Below are 15,216 nucleotides of genomic sequence, written 5' to 3'. Positions count from 1 at the left end.
GTAAGCATTGTAATCAGTTGTATTGTTAATGTAATGTAACAGTTTGGTCACGCTGCTTCTAATGCTAACGATACATTATGTCTTGTGTTTCTCAAAGTGGGTTGTCTTGTGATTAAGCTACACTCCAAAATTCAAATAGGTTATGCGATAGGAATCTAAACATTATATAGAAAATGGCAACGATTAGGACTTCAATTAATAGGGAAACTTGTCGTCAATAGAAAAAACGTTAAGTTTGGTTAAACAGAGTGAATTTTAAAATGGACCAAACGGGAAAGTTGTCTGAAGATTTCGTGGGAGCTAGATAGAAGTTTTCATTCACACATATGTACAAAAAAAATTATCTTTGATTTGATTTTTCGCAAAATCAGGCCGACTGACAGTCGACATATTTTATTTTCTTAAACATCTTTTTTTTTTCTTTTCAATATCTTTATGGAAGTTATTCCAGGTTTTCTATTGTATAGGACGGTAACAGAGTCATTTTTCAGTATTAAATGTTTTGTACACAGTAGGTATATTATAGTAAACAGTGGTTGTGGTGTAATGGTTAAGCCTGTGGATCGAAAGGTCCCAGGTTCGAATCCTACTCGTGCCACATGACTTTGTATACCAATCTGACTCATGTATAGTAGTTTTCATCGACCACCACTTGCTTCAGGTGAAGGAAATCAACGTGAGCAAACCAGGCAATCTGGTTGATTATTAACTTGTGTGTGAAATGGAGAAGGCAATGGCAAACCACTCAATTACTAATGCCAAGAAAGTTGTTGTGTGTGTTTAATTCCACGCAATTACCACGACCCTCAGCCATGAGGAATACGACTATGAAGAAGGTATATTATAATTTGTGCAATTTATAAAACCATGTGAATATCTGAAGGTGATTAAAGAAAATGTTAAATATTCATAAGCGACTAGCGTGCTTTCGTGTCGAGGTTTCCGCGTTTAAAGCCAATATTTTGACAGTCAAGTAATATTCTTGTAGTTTGTACCTTCCGCGTGCCGACATGTTGGAGCCTTGGCTGAGACGGCTTCGTGTTTCGGAAACGAAGAAATTCATATGCAACAAAAGTTTTTAAAGTATTTTTTATTTCTTATCATAGTTTGTTTGTCTTCTTTCACGTAAAATCGTAGCATTGGATGGAGACGATTTTTAGTGTGGAGATAGTTGGAGAGTAGGAGAGAGACACAGATTACTTTTTGCCGGGAGGTTAGTTAGGTTACTAGTAAGTTAGAGAAACAACTTCTAGTAAATCTGATTATTTTGACGCAATTGAAAAATGTTATATTTTCCAAAATGTATGAAAAATTATATTCTTTTTAATGAATAGTATTTAAACAAAAACAAAATGAAAATCAGTCTACTACACTACATACAGTAAAATTTGGAAAAGATGTAAGTGAAGATCGCGACTCAAATATTAATTTATTATATAATAAACCCCTATAGTACTATAATGGGGGTTGAAATTTTGTATTAAAAATACACACAATAGCCGTGAGCGGAGCTGCGGACAACAGCTAGTGCTAAATAAACTTTTATAAAACATGTCTTCCAAGAGAGTCGTATTGACATACTAAAAATCGCAATAGGATAAAAAGCGTAAATGCATTTGTTGCATATGCACGTGCTGCGATTAGCGCTGAGATCTCTATTTAGAGATGATTGTGCTTGCCACAGAGTTCAGTACGTTTAGAAGGCACAGATAGTCTCGCTCTTATCTCTGCGTCTCCCCGGTTGCGTTCGGGGTTGCGAAGCCGCGAAACCTAAGGTCAGCGTAAAATAAACCTCACAATTTTGAAGATTCGGTTGTGATCACAGCCGCCTGCCTGTTAACGTCAACCCTCCTTGTGAATGCTATTACTTCAGCTGCCTACAGCTGATAACCTAGGGCCTATGTGTCCCGTACTCGTCTCGTACGACATCCACAAGAGGATATGGAGCGGTCCTATTCAAGGGCGAATCCATACGCCTCAACGGTACAGACAGCCGAATTACATTAATTTATTTATGTACAAAACAATGTAAATACACTAGGAAAAAATGAAAATGAAACTAGGTATAAGGGTATTGGTTATTTATATCGAAATTTCTTGGACAGTAGAGTAGATGGACAGTGGACAATTCAATTATTCATTCATCACTTGAGAGCAAGGCAAGCACAAGGCCACACATGACACATTAGTAATGTGTAAGACATATCGGATTTAGACGAAACCGGTCACCCATTGCACAACTGTTGCACCTGATGATGCTTGCCTTGCGACACTAATCTCGTTGCTAAACTTAGGAAATGTTACTAATAAAAACATTTATTTAATTTATCCTTATTGAATCGTATCATACTTTAATATTACAAATGCGAAAGTTTCTAACGATGTATGTGTATGTTTGGTACTCTTTCACAAAAAATCTACCACACCGATTGTTATGAAATTTGATACACGGGTAGAATATAACCTGGAATAACACATCTTTATCACTACTTACTGCACTATGTCCTTCTTCATAATCTTAATTATATGTATAAATGCGGAATTTTAAGAAGATTTGTTGAATAGATAACGCGTGAAGAGATAACAAACAAACTTAATTTCGAATTTATAATATTAGTTAGGATTAAAGTTTACGTGTCTTAAGTCTTTAAAACATCTACAAAGCATACTCAAATGCGAACATTCGCACGATAAGCTCTCATTGTTTTGTACCGAGATGGGCGCGGTGTGAGCACCTCGCGTTACCATAATGATGGAAAAATAAACGTTTCACAGATAATCATCTCGTACGAGTATAATAATAATTAGCAAGTTTAAGTTAAGGTTTTAATATTTATCGACAATGAGGTAAAATACAAAACTTATTTAGAATTATTTAGATACTTACTTAAACGAAGAGCATGCGTAAAGAAAGTGATGGATTAGTCAAATTCAAATTTCTTAAAATAAATACTTCCTTACATATTATAAAACAAATGCCTCTACCGCGTCTGTCTGTCCGCGATAAACTCAAAAACTACTGCACGGATTTTCATGCGCTTTCACCAATAGATATAGTGATTCCTAAGGGAGAACTAGAATGAAAGAGTAGACCTAGAATAATAAAGACCCCGATTAATGTTGGTTGTACTGGGCTAAAAGTACAGTTGATTTTTAAGTTTCAAATGTAGATTTTTTCATAAAGGCATTAAAATGTAACTTTGCGACCACCACCGCTCTCTGTCTTGTAAACAACCCCCGCGGGAAACAGACTATGTACTTACATTTGTATATATTTAAAGTTATTAGTTTAACACATAAGAAAACTCTTAAATCTCCTGATTACGAAAATATGTGCAGAAGGCGAGTATTCAGACTTCCAGTCAAATTAGTTAAGACAGCGTTTGCAAAAAGATTTTGTCCATTTTTAAAGCCCTTCGTGTATAATAAATTTAATAGGATCTGTAAAATTCATAAATTTCCTCTTACAAAAGCTAAACTTAAAATTAAAACCGAGTTGTTAAATTGGTCCTACATCACCACTGAAGCTTTCATAAAAAGTATCTTGTAAATATTATTTTTTCTCGTAAATTTGTATTGCATGCTATTTTAATATGCCAAACTTGTCATCATGATCGTTTTAGTCCGCATTAACTCTTGTTGTGAATTCTAATTATAAGGTTATCCACGTGACAGGCTAAGCCTAGTGTTAATAACCTTTGTTAATAACATTCGGATTTGCATGTTCTCTTTCTTGTTTAGATTCTTTCGTGTTAGTTTCGATACAAATAATCTGTAACATGTAATATTTTATGGCAATAAACATTTTTATTATTATTATTACATATTTAGTATACTATCAATGTCTAGGTGTGATGGAAACATTGTGGTATTTCAAGTTTCAAATTCTCTTTCCCCACGCGGGTCTATTAGCGGGGACAACTATTTGCACATTCAAATACGTTCGGGGCTCTATTCTTTAACGTTGTCACAGTCGTCTCAATTGTTTTTAATAATAACTAGAGTCTCGCTTTCTTTTTATTGTGATATTACCCGGCTACGCTCGGGTAAAACAATAATAAAAAGTATATGCTTATGTTACTCCTGAAGGTTTCCCCTATCTCTGTGCCAAATTTCATTATTAATTATTTTAATTTTTTTTATGACTTACCGCTCGCACCTACATTGACGGCAATAACTGAAAATCAGTGTTTTTGAACTAATGTGCAGAAAGTTCACTGAGTTATAGCCTTTTTGCCTTGCAGCAGCACACTAATTCCTTTAGCATTATGCTTGTCTGTACGTATAATATCAATATTGTTTTAATGTTTTATATGTTATTATTTTTAGTGTCTGTGGCAACACAAGTAAACGTATACTATGTCTATTAATTTTGTTGAGTTTATTCATTACAAACAAAAAAAAATACAAATAAATACTCCTCTTTACAATAATAGTAAGGATAAATTATAAAAATCTTTATTCTTCTTAACACAATTTTAAAGACTAAGCTGCTTATGATAATTTGGAAACTGTGAGAGATAATCTGGGGTAGGTTTCAGAAGAAACTTGTAATTAGATCACTATGAACCACACATAGGTACGTGTAGACTGTAAGATGTTTATAAAACAGTGAAAAAATATTTAAGTTTAATTAATATTACAGTTATTAGCAATATTACATTAATATTTAGAGACAATTAATTTACACCTTGTCAGTATCATGTCTCAATGGTGTTTTGATTATTTTAAACAGGACTTGGTGTTTAAAACAGCGCGGCTATCGAAACACAACTGAAACGCGATTGTGACTTTATCAGAATCGACACCCCGGACTATTAGCAACAAGTATATACACATTGAAATAAGATCAGATGGCATGTAAATATGCATTGTGTGGTAATATAGCAATTAGGTATACCTGCTTTCTCGAGACGTGGTTAAACCTTATCAGTTTTTGAGATGGGAATTATCATACTCACCGTAATCTTTACAATTGATCATTATGACATGTAAGTCATATTTGTCATTGAAAGTGTTTTTGAAGTCCACGTAGCCAATTTTGCTTCTACAAGTACGTCAGGCTGTTTGTTCACCATTGGGTTTGAAGTAATATAATTTTTCACTAAATCTCCGCTAATTATTTATCTGTGTTTTCTAATAAAATTATTTTTAAACAAACAAACTCCAATTTTCTCTAAATGTATTTTAAGAATTTGCTCCAATTTTCTCAGTGCGGACATGATTTTTATTAATAAAAATTTTGCCGTCATAAATGGAAAACGCTGACTTTTTTGCACCATGCACAGCACATACGTGTGTAAGTTTGTTACTCTTTCACGCAATATCTACTGGACGGATTATTATGAAATTTGGTACACGGGTAGAATATAACCTGGAATAAGTAACACATAGGTAAGCACTTTATATCCCGAAATTCCCACAGTAGCGAAGTTCCGGGACGCAGTTGGTATTACATAATATCGAAAACCTTGATGCGTGCGTAGATTAATAAATAATATCTCCCCGACCGATAAAATATAATATATTAATTCTAATCATACTAAATGTAATTTTCGTAAACGCATTTACAAATCAATAATACCTATATCATATTTAATATGTAAAAACTTAACTTTGTTAAGTAAACCCCATACGTTGTTATCTCAAAGCCGAGAGAAAGTGAACAGCCTTGGCGTGCACCCGCAGATAAAGCGGTTAAGCAACGTTATCGGGGCGTAATGCGAGATGGGTGCGCGAGATTGTCCCCTATTTTCATAAATTAAGTTATACGTGTAGCTACGCGGGATTTAACTATCGTTTAAAAACTCAGACAACAATAGAACACATGTTATTTTAGTAACAATTTGACTAAATAAAATATTGGAAAAATTACCGCGTGCTAATAGCTCACACAAGATATTTGAGTCCACCAACAAAATAATGTTCCCGTGCCATAAAAACGCGGGCGAAGCCGCGGGCAAAGCTAATCCATATCGAAACTGAAAAGAAGAAAAGATTTGTATTTTTGTTTCATTGTTTGTAATGAATGAACTCATAAACTACTGGACTAACTGAATAATAGGCACTGAGATAGAAAATACGTTCAGGAATAACATACTATAACTTTTTTTATGGTTTTACCCGAGTTAAGCGACGAGTCGCTACTTATAAGAGTAAATACTATTAAGTAACGTACATACCGACCTAGCTTAGTCATTAATTATTTTTTCAAAATTGTGCATGGGAAATAAAAGATAGCCAGCCAGTTACATTAGAAGATTAGTTATTATAGATAAAGTTTTATTTTTTCTATTTAATGGCTAGTTACATAAAGACGAACAAAACAATGATAAATCTTGGTCACAAAACATTAACTCTCCATAAAAAATGTACGTGTTTTAACCATCGAGAAAGTGATCGCAGCATGTTACGGTAACCTTTAACTAGATAGTTACTTCGTTTTTTGTGAAAACTCGTTATGTAATCACAAGAAGGCATGGGACTGAACGTTTAAAATCACTAATATTTAAAGTCTTTGCGTAAAAATGTACTATCAAATTAATCTTGTGCATTACAGAGATTTTATACTAACTAGCTACCAGTCCGGTAGGTTTCAACCGCGTAATTATAAAATAAAAATTCTTACGTTTTATGCCGTCCACATCCACAGACCTTTTCGACCAAATCCTACAGGAATCGCGCATTTTCAAGATTTTAAATATCCTACCCATATGTTATTCCTAGGTATCGGGTGTCAATACTAAATTTCATCAAAATTGGCCCAAATGTACGAGCGTGAAGAAGTAACAAACAAAACTTTCGCCTATATTATATTAGTGGAAACATACATTGAAGACCCTAGACCCTACAAACTGCATTGGACACATGACAAATTCAATCTTTATATGAGAACAAGTTCCGTATGTATGTATGTATGTATTCCGTGATTCATTCCACGTCCATCTCAAATCGTCGACATCCATAAATAGTCCGTTTTAAAACGACCACTTACCATCAGGTGTGTCGCGTATACAGTTTGCTTGCTCAGTACTAAAATTAATAAAAAATGTTATTTAATTGAAATAAGTTACATAAAAATAAAAACAGTAAGTAAGTAATATATATTTTCTTTTATTTCTCTATTTATTTAAGCTTTACTGAACAATAAAATAAAATAAACAAAATTATATTTATAGGCATTTATTATACCTTTGGGTCTAAAATCGGGCGTTTTGGAAACGGTCCATTCCAAAACCCGATATGGTGTCGTGAGTGACAGGCGGACGGACAAGCGGCTAAGGTAATTTACTATAGGTTAACGGGTTTGATTCCCGCGTCACAACATTTACATTTGTCAGGATTTTAATTTAGCATCAAATTAATGATTTTCTAGAAAATTATACTTGTCCGCAGTGTTGGTTTTTATGTTCTGTCGATGACAAGGGAGGTGATCTGACTTTTTTATCTTGGTTATGCAACACGGGAAACTAAATCTCGTAAATGTGTTCGGAGCTGTGACGCCACGAAGCCCGGAATCAGAAAAAAACATAGGTTATAAAATAAATAAATATATACGGACAAATCACACAGATTGAGCTAGCCCCAAAGCGATTCCCATGGCGATGGGTGGGGATCCATTCCCATGGAAACAGGCGTGATAATATAAGTATGTAGGTAGGTATGTGTGTATGTGAAGCGCCATTGCGACGCCATTGAATAATTTAATTTTTGACCACAGATATTGTGTGTATTGACTCATAACCGTTTGCATAATAACTGAAGCATAAACAAACATACATGAGATATGATTGTATTATGTAATATTGCAAAAGGTACAGTAAACTGCATGACAAGTATTTCACATTGATCTCTATACTTAGGTGATAAGGAGGTAAGCTATACGTGGAGTCTTTATGGGACTAATAGAAACCAATTTTGTTTTTAAACTCGTAGCCGCGGGTATAAACTAGTACCTACTAAAATAAGCAAGAACAAGCAAATATAAACGCTTCTACTTCTAGCCTATATCACTGGATATATTAGAGTTATCTACGCAATTTTAATAAACTCTCGAATAAAATTTACCATTTTTGGAAAAGTGTATTACAACTACAAAAACCTCTTTTGGAGTTAAATACGTGTGGCAAAAAGCGAAGTGATGTCACCCGCTGATTACAAATTACGATGGTACAAAAGAGCGCTGGCTTGATTTCGTGAAGGGTGTTATGCGTGCCAAGGATTTTGACGTTATCCATTAAATATACGCATTTAATGAAATACGTCTAAATCTTAAATGAATTTGGCTTATAAAGTAACATTTCTTCGTCCCATTCTGTCTGTCTCATCGTTGAAAGAAAGCATAATAATAATGGATTTGTTTGTTCAGATTTATTGAGAAAAAACAATATTCCGTTCCAAAAAATAGAAAGAAGCGATGATTTTTTAATATATTAGGACAAATCACACAGATTGAGCTAGCCCCAAGGTAAGTTCGTGACTTGTGTTATAGGATACTGACTCAACGATACTATATTTTATAACAAATACATATATATACATAGATAAATTTTCAAGACCCGGGCTAATCAGAAAAAGATAATTTTCCATCAAGCCCCAACCGGTGTTCTAACCCTGGACCTCTCGGTTCAGAAGCTTTACCACTGCGCCACCGAGGTCGTCAAATTATTATGACAAACAGGTAAATTTCTGATTTTTCCTACTTTTTACATACGAGTGTATTTTTAGCTCTCTTGGAGATTAGATACGGATGTCTTTCTCAAACGTTTTGTAAGAAACATTGAAAAAATATATAATTACATAGTTTTTTCAGATTTTTCTTTACGATATCTGTCAGCTTTAAACTGTACAAACAGAAAGATCTGTGCATTCGTTGTTCTAGACACCGATCCGTGATAAAAAGTTAACAAAGGCATGTCTCGAAGAAAACACGGCCTTGGACGCGGTAATTTTCGCAAAAACTCGTTTTTTACTAACAATGTTTGTAGACCACGCAGCAAGCCTGCTTTAGCTTTTGAGAGGAAGTAGGTATTTGAAAGACATTTTATATGATTAACTTTGATCTTGTTTTGTATAATGTTGTTAATACATTTCATATACTTGCATGGTTCTATGCTTGAATTGTTTTTATCCCTTTGAATAATGATATAGCATGTAGGTACGTATATATTTTTTTAAATATAGCATTGACAAAAAGAAATTAATCATTAATTTTGCGTGTAGGTAGGTTAGGTACCGAAACTGAAGTTAACAATTGTGCTCTTTAGTAAAATCTTGTATCAAAGAATGACTACATTAATTTACATTATGTATATAACATCATCTGAACTAACTTAACCCTTTGTCAGATATTTAACGTGGGCACACCACACGTGATAATAATTAAATCCTTCTATTACGTTTAATAATAACCGCCATAGGGATATGGCGCCATAATAAAAACGTTAAACGAGGTTACTAGTTTCTTTAGTCATACTTCAGATAAATTAGTAAATTCGAATTAGCAAAAAATAACTGAGATCAACTTAAAAAGTAAATAGCAGATGAAACAAAACACGTGTCTGTCCACATCAAACCTGATGACGTCACAACCGCCTCCGCTGAGCACAAAATTATAAAAACAGGCCAATTAACTCGTTTCTTTACGGGCTACTAACTTTTTAACGCAGCTCCTGGAATTAGGCAATTAAGGTACGTGGTTTTTGACGACCGTAAAATTGGAATATGGATTGGATCACCATTAAATTTATCTATCTTCTACCAAATTACTATAATGGGGGTGAAAATTTACGCGTATAATAGCTAGTCTAATATTATAAAGGGGTAAACGTGTGTGAGTTTGTATGTTTGAGGCGGGTAATATCTGAAACTACCGAACCGATTTCAAAAATTCTTTCACTATTATATAGTTGCTATAGGCTATATGTTATTTCAAATTTCCTTACAAAAACATTATTAATCGTTTTCAGTAATTATAGCAACTAAACATATAAGTACTTTCATAGTGTGACAATATCATCACATCTTTACATCTAATAAATATTAATCAATCAAAGCACACACACAACAACTTTCGTAATGCATGCCTTGTGAATTTAACTTCTCGTGCCACTAGTTTCGTAATAAAAATCTTCTTCTTTATAGTCATATTCGTCATGGGGAGAATCGTGGTACGAAACACGCACAACGACTTTCTTGGCACTATTAATTGTGGTTTGCCATTGCCTTCTCCATTTCACACACAAGTTAATAATCTGCCAGTTTGTAGGTTTGCTCACGATGTTTTCCTTCACCGGAAGCAAGTAAGTGGTGGTCGATGAAATATATAATAGTAGTTACTATATGAGTGATGAGTCAGATGTGATGAAGTTTTCTCTTTAATAATAATAAAATAAAACATAAATAATTGGAATGTCAATCAAAAATGCCACCCCGAATTGTACCCGGTTCAAAAGTACCCATAACGCTAGCTGCGTTTCCTCGTTGGATAGCAATTGATAGCCTTTCAACCAGGTACCATCCGGAGCGGTAGTCATATCCACGACGCCTTAACGCCGTCCTATCTCACCAACAAAGCGCTTCGCCTCCGAACACCATGGGCCAGCCGTTTCCACGGCAACTGGAACAAACTCGTCAGATTGGTATATAAACTCATGTGGTACGACTAGGATTCAAACATGAGACCTTTCAATCCCCAGGCGGGCATCAACACCGCTTCTCAAAAAAAAAAAAAAATCAAAAACATAATCACCAGTAAATTAAAAATCATTACACATAAGAACATTACATAAGAAATAATCTCTGCTTTTTTCTCCAGAGGAAATAAATTTGGATGAATTTGTCGATGTGTTATAATGACCAAATCTATATGGCGACCATCAGAAGGCCATTATGGGATTTCAATGGAGCCATTTGTTCACATGACTTGGCGATTTCACGCCTTGAACCTCAGAAAGGTGGGTTATTCTCAAACTGGACACGAGAGGTGGAAAATTCCAATTGCTATTATACAATACATATTTCTAAATTAATTTATTTGTTACCGCTTCATGATTTTTCTATACAAAAAAAAATCTTCTCATAAATATGGAAGGGATAGGGGGGGTCATTCATCCCGAAAAAAGGTACCGTAAGCAAAAAAAATGCTTGATTGTTAAAGTTCCATGTAAATGTCTAAAATCGTGTGAGGATGTTTGTTCACGCAAATTTAATTAGATTTTCTCTTGATTTAATCTAATAAAAATTTGACTTCCTTACATATTATGAAACAAAGGCCTCTACCGCGTCTGTCTGTCTGTCCGCGATAAACTCAAAAACTACTGCACGGATTTTCATGTGGTTTTCACCAATAGATACTGTGATTCATGAGGAAGGTTTAGGGGTATAATTTATTACTGGATGGGCCGCTAGTACAATATAAAACTAACAGCGGTATAACAAATTAAAGAATGTTAACAGCAGAATATAAAATTTACAGATTATGTCCATATTTTAAACGACATTGTATTTTTTTTTCGATTCCAACTGTATTTGGACAAGTTTATATCCAATCGTTTACGTGTCCAGCCAGTTGATAGAATAACCCAGGCTTCATGACTAATGAATTAAAAAGTATTAACACTTTGAATTTTGAATGGTCATCATTACATTACTAGAGCTCATATTTTATTGACTATTTCATAGTTTTGACGCTTTGAGCATTGAATAAGAATTATGATATTTTTTTGTGTGAGGATATTGGTTGTCATTATTCATATAATTATAGCGGCCACCCCTGCTTCGCTCGGGTAAAAATATACCACTTTTCAAGAATGACGTTATCTATTCGTGAAAACCACATGAAAACCCGTGCAACAGTTTTTGATTTTATCGCAAACAGACAGACGCGACAGAGGACTTTGTTGTATAATATGTAAGGATAAGTACCTATATTTTCACAGTTTCGCTGGACCGACCTGATAAAAGTAACAGACACTACAATTCTGAATGAAAACGTTCGCTGTTCGAGCTGTTCGAGACAAATGGTGAGCTAACAGGCGATGTGGCTATATTGCTACGCGTCTCCAAACAACGTGCCTGATCACGGCTTTGTCAAGAGTATACGAAGAAACAGACTGCCAAAAAGTTTTATACCTGTGCCAAAATCTTTTTGAAGATCCATAAAACTATTAGAGATCCAAATTTCCTAATTGAGGTGAGGACTGGTTGAGAAACAAACATGTACACACGCATTTATAATATTCACATAATATTAGACTAATGTTAGCCATTTTACCGAAAATCATTAACTTGAGGCTGGCCGACTCAAATGCCAAAGGCTACGTTCGAATTTCAAAACGATTTAAAAAACAAATGGCGGCCATAATGTGAAATAATTTGAGCGGGAAACGGCACAGATTAAACAAGGAGGGTTTGATGTTTGATTGCACGCGTTGGGAGTAGGTATTTATGTTTCTATCTCCTAAACAATACGTAGTTACTTAATCTATGCTGAATTGAACTATATGATATGGTTATAATGACTATTTTCAGAAATCACATTCGATAAATAACTTTTGTTGAAAGGACTAAAGGCTTTATTAAGAACCAAAGACAAAGACCTATCTAGTTTAAGTAGACGCGGTTATAAAATCATAGCACAGTTATATCTTTGAATAAATTAATGTGAAAAATGTTTTTTCCTGGATGGCTTCATGACATCACAGAAGATAATGAATCCGGAAATATATTCAAATGAGAAAGAGAGATCGGATCAAACAAAAGACATCCCATTTCAACCAGTTTCCTATTTTATCCCATTTCAAACAGATTTTTTTAAAGTCCGGTTTTGGTCTCCTCTGCCAGCCAACTCTCTGAAGGAACTCCATTATTCAAATACTATGATTAGCCTGCCTTATACGTGTGACAAGTACTACGTATTTGGTATCGCTGTGATTAAATACCAGTGCCATTTAGTGTGGGACGCGGTGACGTCAGCAGATTAAAAGTTTCTGAATTGCATTGTCATATTACATCGTATGTCAGCTTAGCCTTTGCATTTAGTACCATAAGGTGGTGGTCACTGATATTTTCAAATTATGAGTCACGAGTTTCAGATTTATGCACCACTAGATGTTGCCCGGGGCTTTGCTCCCGTGGGAATTCTGACATAAAATATAGCTTATAGCAATCTTGGATAATGAACCTTTCTAGTGGTGAAAGAATTCGGAGATTACCCGCCTCAAACACACAAAGTCACAACTCACAAACGCTTACCTCTTTATACTAATAGTATAGATTTTGATATTCATCATATCACATTTCAGGACATTTAAAGATTATATTGTAGTATATATGTAGGTAACTGTTGCAATTTGAAGGGCCATCCAACATGACGTAAAGAGCTACAGAAGTTCAGCAGGGCTACCATCAACATTTACTGAACATCGCCAATGCAACTCAGTTCAATTAAGGAACCTAATAGGTATGAATCGCATTCATAAGTGTACACACTAGGTATTCGTAGATAGGTACCTACCTACTTACCGTCGAGTTAATTTCTTAATATGTACATATTAAGCCTACCTATCTACGAATTTGCGATGCAGATCAGTTTAAGTCTTTAGGTCGCAAGTGGATCGCGTTAAGAGTGATGGTAAGCCCCGACAAAAGCTCGATTAACTACCTAGGTACTTAGTATTGTCATGGCAATCTCCCAAAATATTAAAATTTTGACAGTAAAAAAATAACATCCAGTAATTTTAACTTTGTTCACTCTACTACTGAAAGTACCTATTATACATATCAGTACGAGATTGTTCCAGTTGCCGTGGAAACGGCTGGCCCATGGTGTTCGGAGGCGAAGCGCTTTGTTGGTGAGATAGAACGGCGTTTAAGGTGTCGTGGATATGACTACCGCTCCGGATGGTACTTGGTTCAATGGCTATCAATTGCTATCCAACGAGGAAACGCAGCTAGCGTTATGGGTACTTTTGAACCGGGTACAATTCGGGGTGGCATTTTTGATTGACTTTGCAATTATTTATGTTTTATTTTGTTTTATTATTTGTATTTTTAATAAATGAATCCTTTCCATAAATATTATACATATATATGATGTACGTCCTACCTGTAAAGCCGGGTCCGCAGCGCCAATTTTCTAACAAAACATGTTACAAAACCTTCAGGATTGTGGCATTACTGAAACCCTTTAGGTATCAGGTTTAGATTAAGTTTCTATATTGACTTTAGTAAAAGTGTAATTATGATTAAGCAGTTTTAATTGTCTTTGGGTATGTACTTAACTTTATTATTTTTATCGCTGAAACGTAAATAGTGTTCCCTTTCAATAAATGACCTACCTATATTGTTTTTCGTAAATAAGTTTATATAATATGAATACTCTCCTGGATGACATTAATAAATAAATAATATCTAGATTAGGCTTATAAATAAGTATTATGACGGACAGTGCTATAGGTTACCTACCTCTACATAAGTGGAGATAACAACCAATACTTTTGCAAATAAAGAATCAAACTGTCCAGCCTATATCTAATAAATGTTAGCAACAGACACCTGATGCAATACTTGCTGCATTCCATCCTTTCTAAGCTTTATCTAACAGTTTGCACCACTTGCGCAGCTTTTAAGCTCATTATTTTGTATTATTTATGCACTGGAAGGAATTTAATGATTAAGTATACAAAAAGAAAGTTAATTTTGATATTGTAATAAATTTCAATTGTCAAGTTGATTTTAATTCATTGTTGAGTGAAAAAATACCTAACTTTTTGACAGAGAAATGCCAAAACTACTAATCTTTTGGATAGTTTTACGACTAATCATGATTGTATGTATATTTGCAAAATTTAAAAGTATTTTGGATTATTTTAGAATGTAACGTTTTATTTTGTTATAACTTTATTTACTTTCCAAATCACTCAATTGTCCTAACTTGATAACTTAGAAAATATTAAGACTTACCAAATAATCCGTCACCTACCGAAAAACACACACAAACACACCGAATTTAAACAACGACAAAACAACACGCGTCACTGTTATTTTTATTACTTTTGAATTTCGAATCACATCACAATTTCAAGATGGCGTAGGCACAAGCGTTCTCCCCAGTGTTCCGAGGTCGACTGACTGACTTTAAAATTGTACAATCGTAGGTTGAACACTTGAATGCAAGGAAAACTAGTTGGCTGTGTTTTTTTTTATTTGCAAATT

At 34.4% G+C, this 15,216-nt stretch overlaps 1 protein-coding gene across 3 annotated transcripts in view; it reads right to left on the bottom strand.

Moving 5' to 3' along the window:
* Window positions 1-15,145, bottom strand: part of blo (bloated) — a 70,889-nt gene extending 55,744 nt beyond the window's left edge. For all 3 annotated transcript variants that reach the window (XM_053761886.1, XM_053761885.1, XM_053761887.1), the window contains exon 1: window positions 14,965-15,145. The gene's annotated coding sequence lies outside the window, so the exon portion shown is untranslated. The remainder of the gene's footprint in view (window positions 1-14,964) is intronic.
* Between the last annotated feature and the right edge of the window lie 71 nt (window positions 15,146-15,216).

The sequence above is a fragment of the Plodia interpunctella genome, chromosome 22 (assembly GCF_027563975.2).
Source record: "Plodia interpunctella isolate USDA-ARS_2022_Savannah chromosome 22, ilPloInte3.2, whole genome shotgun sequence".
NCBI classification, from domain to species: Eukaryota; Metazoa; Arthropoda; class Insecta; order Lepidoptera; family Pyralidae; genus Plodia; species Plodia interpunctella.
This window is presented reverse-complemented; position numbering and strand designations above follow the sequence as displayed.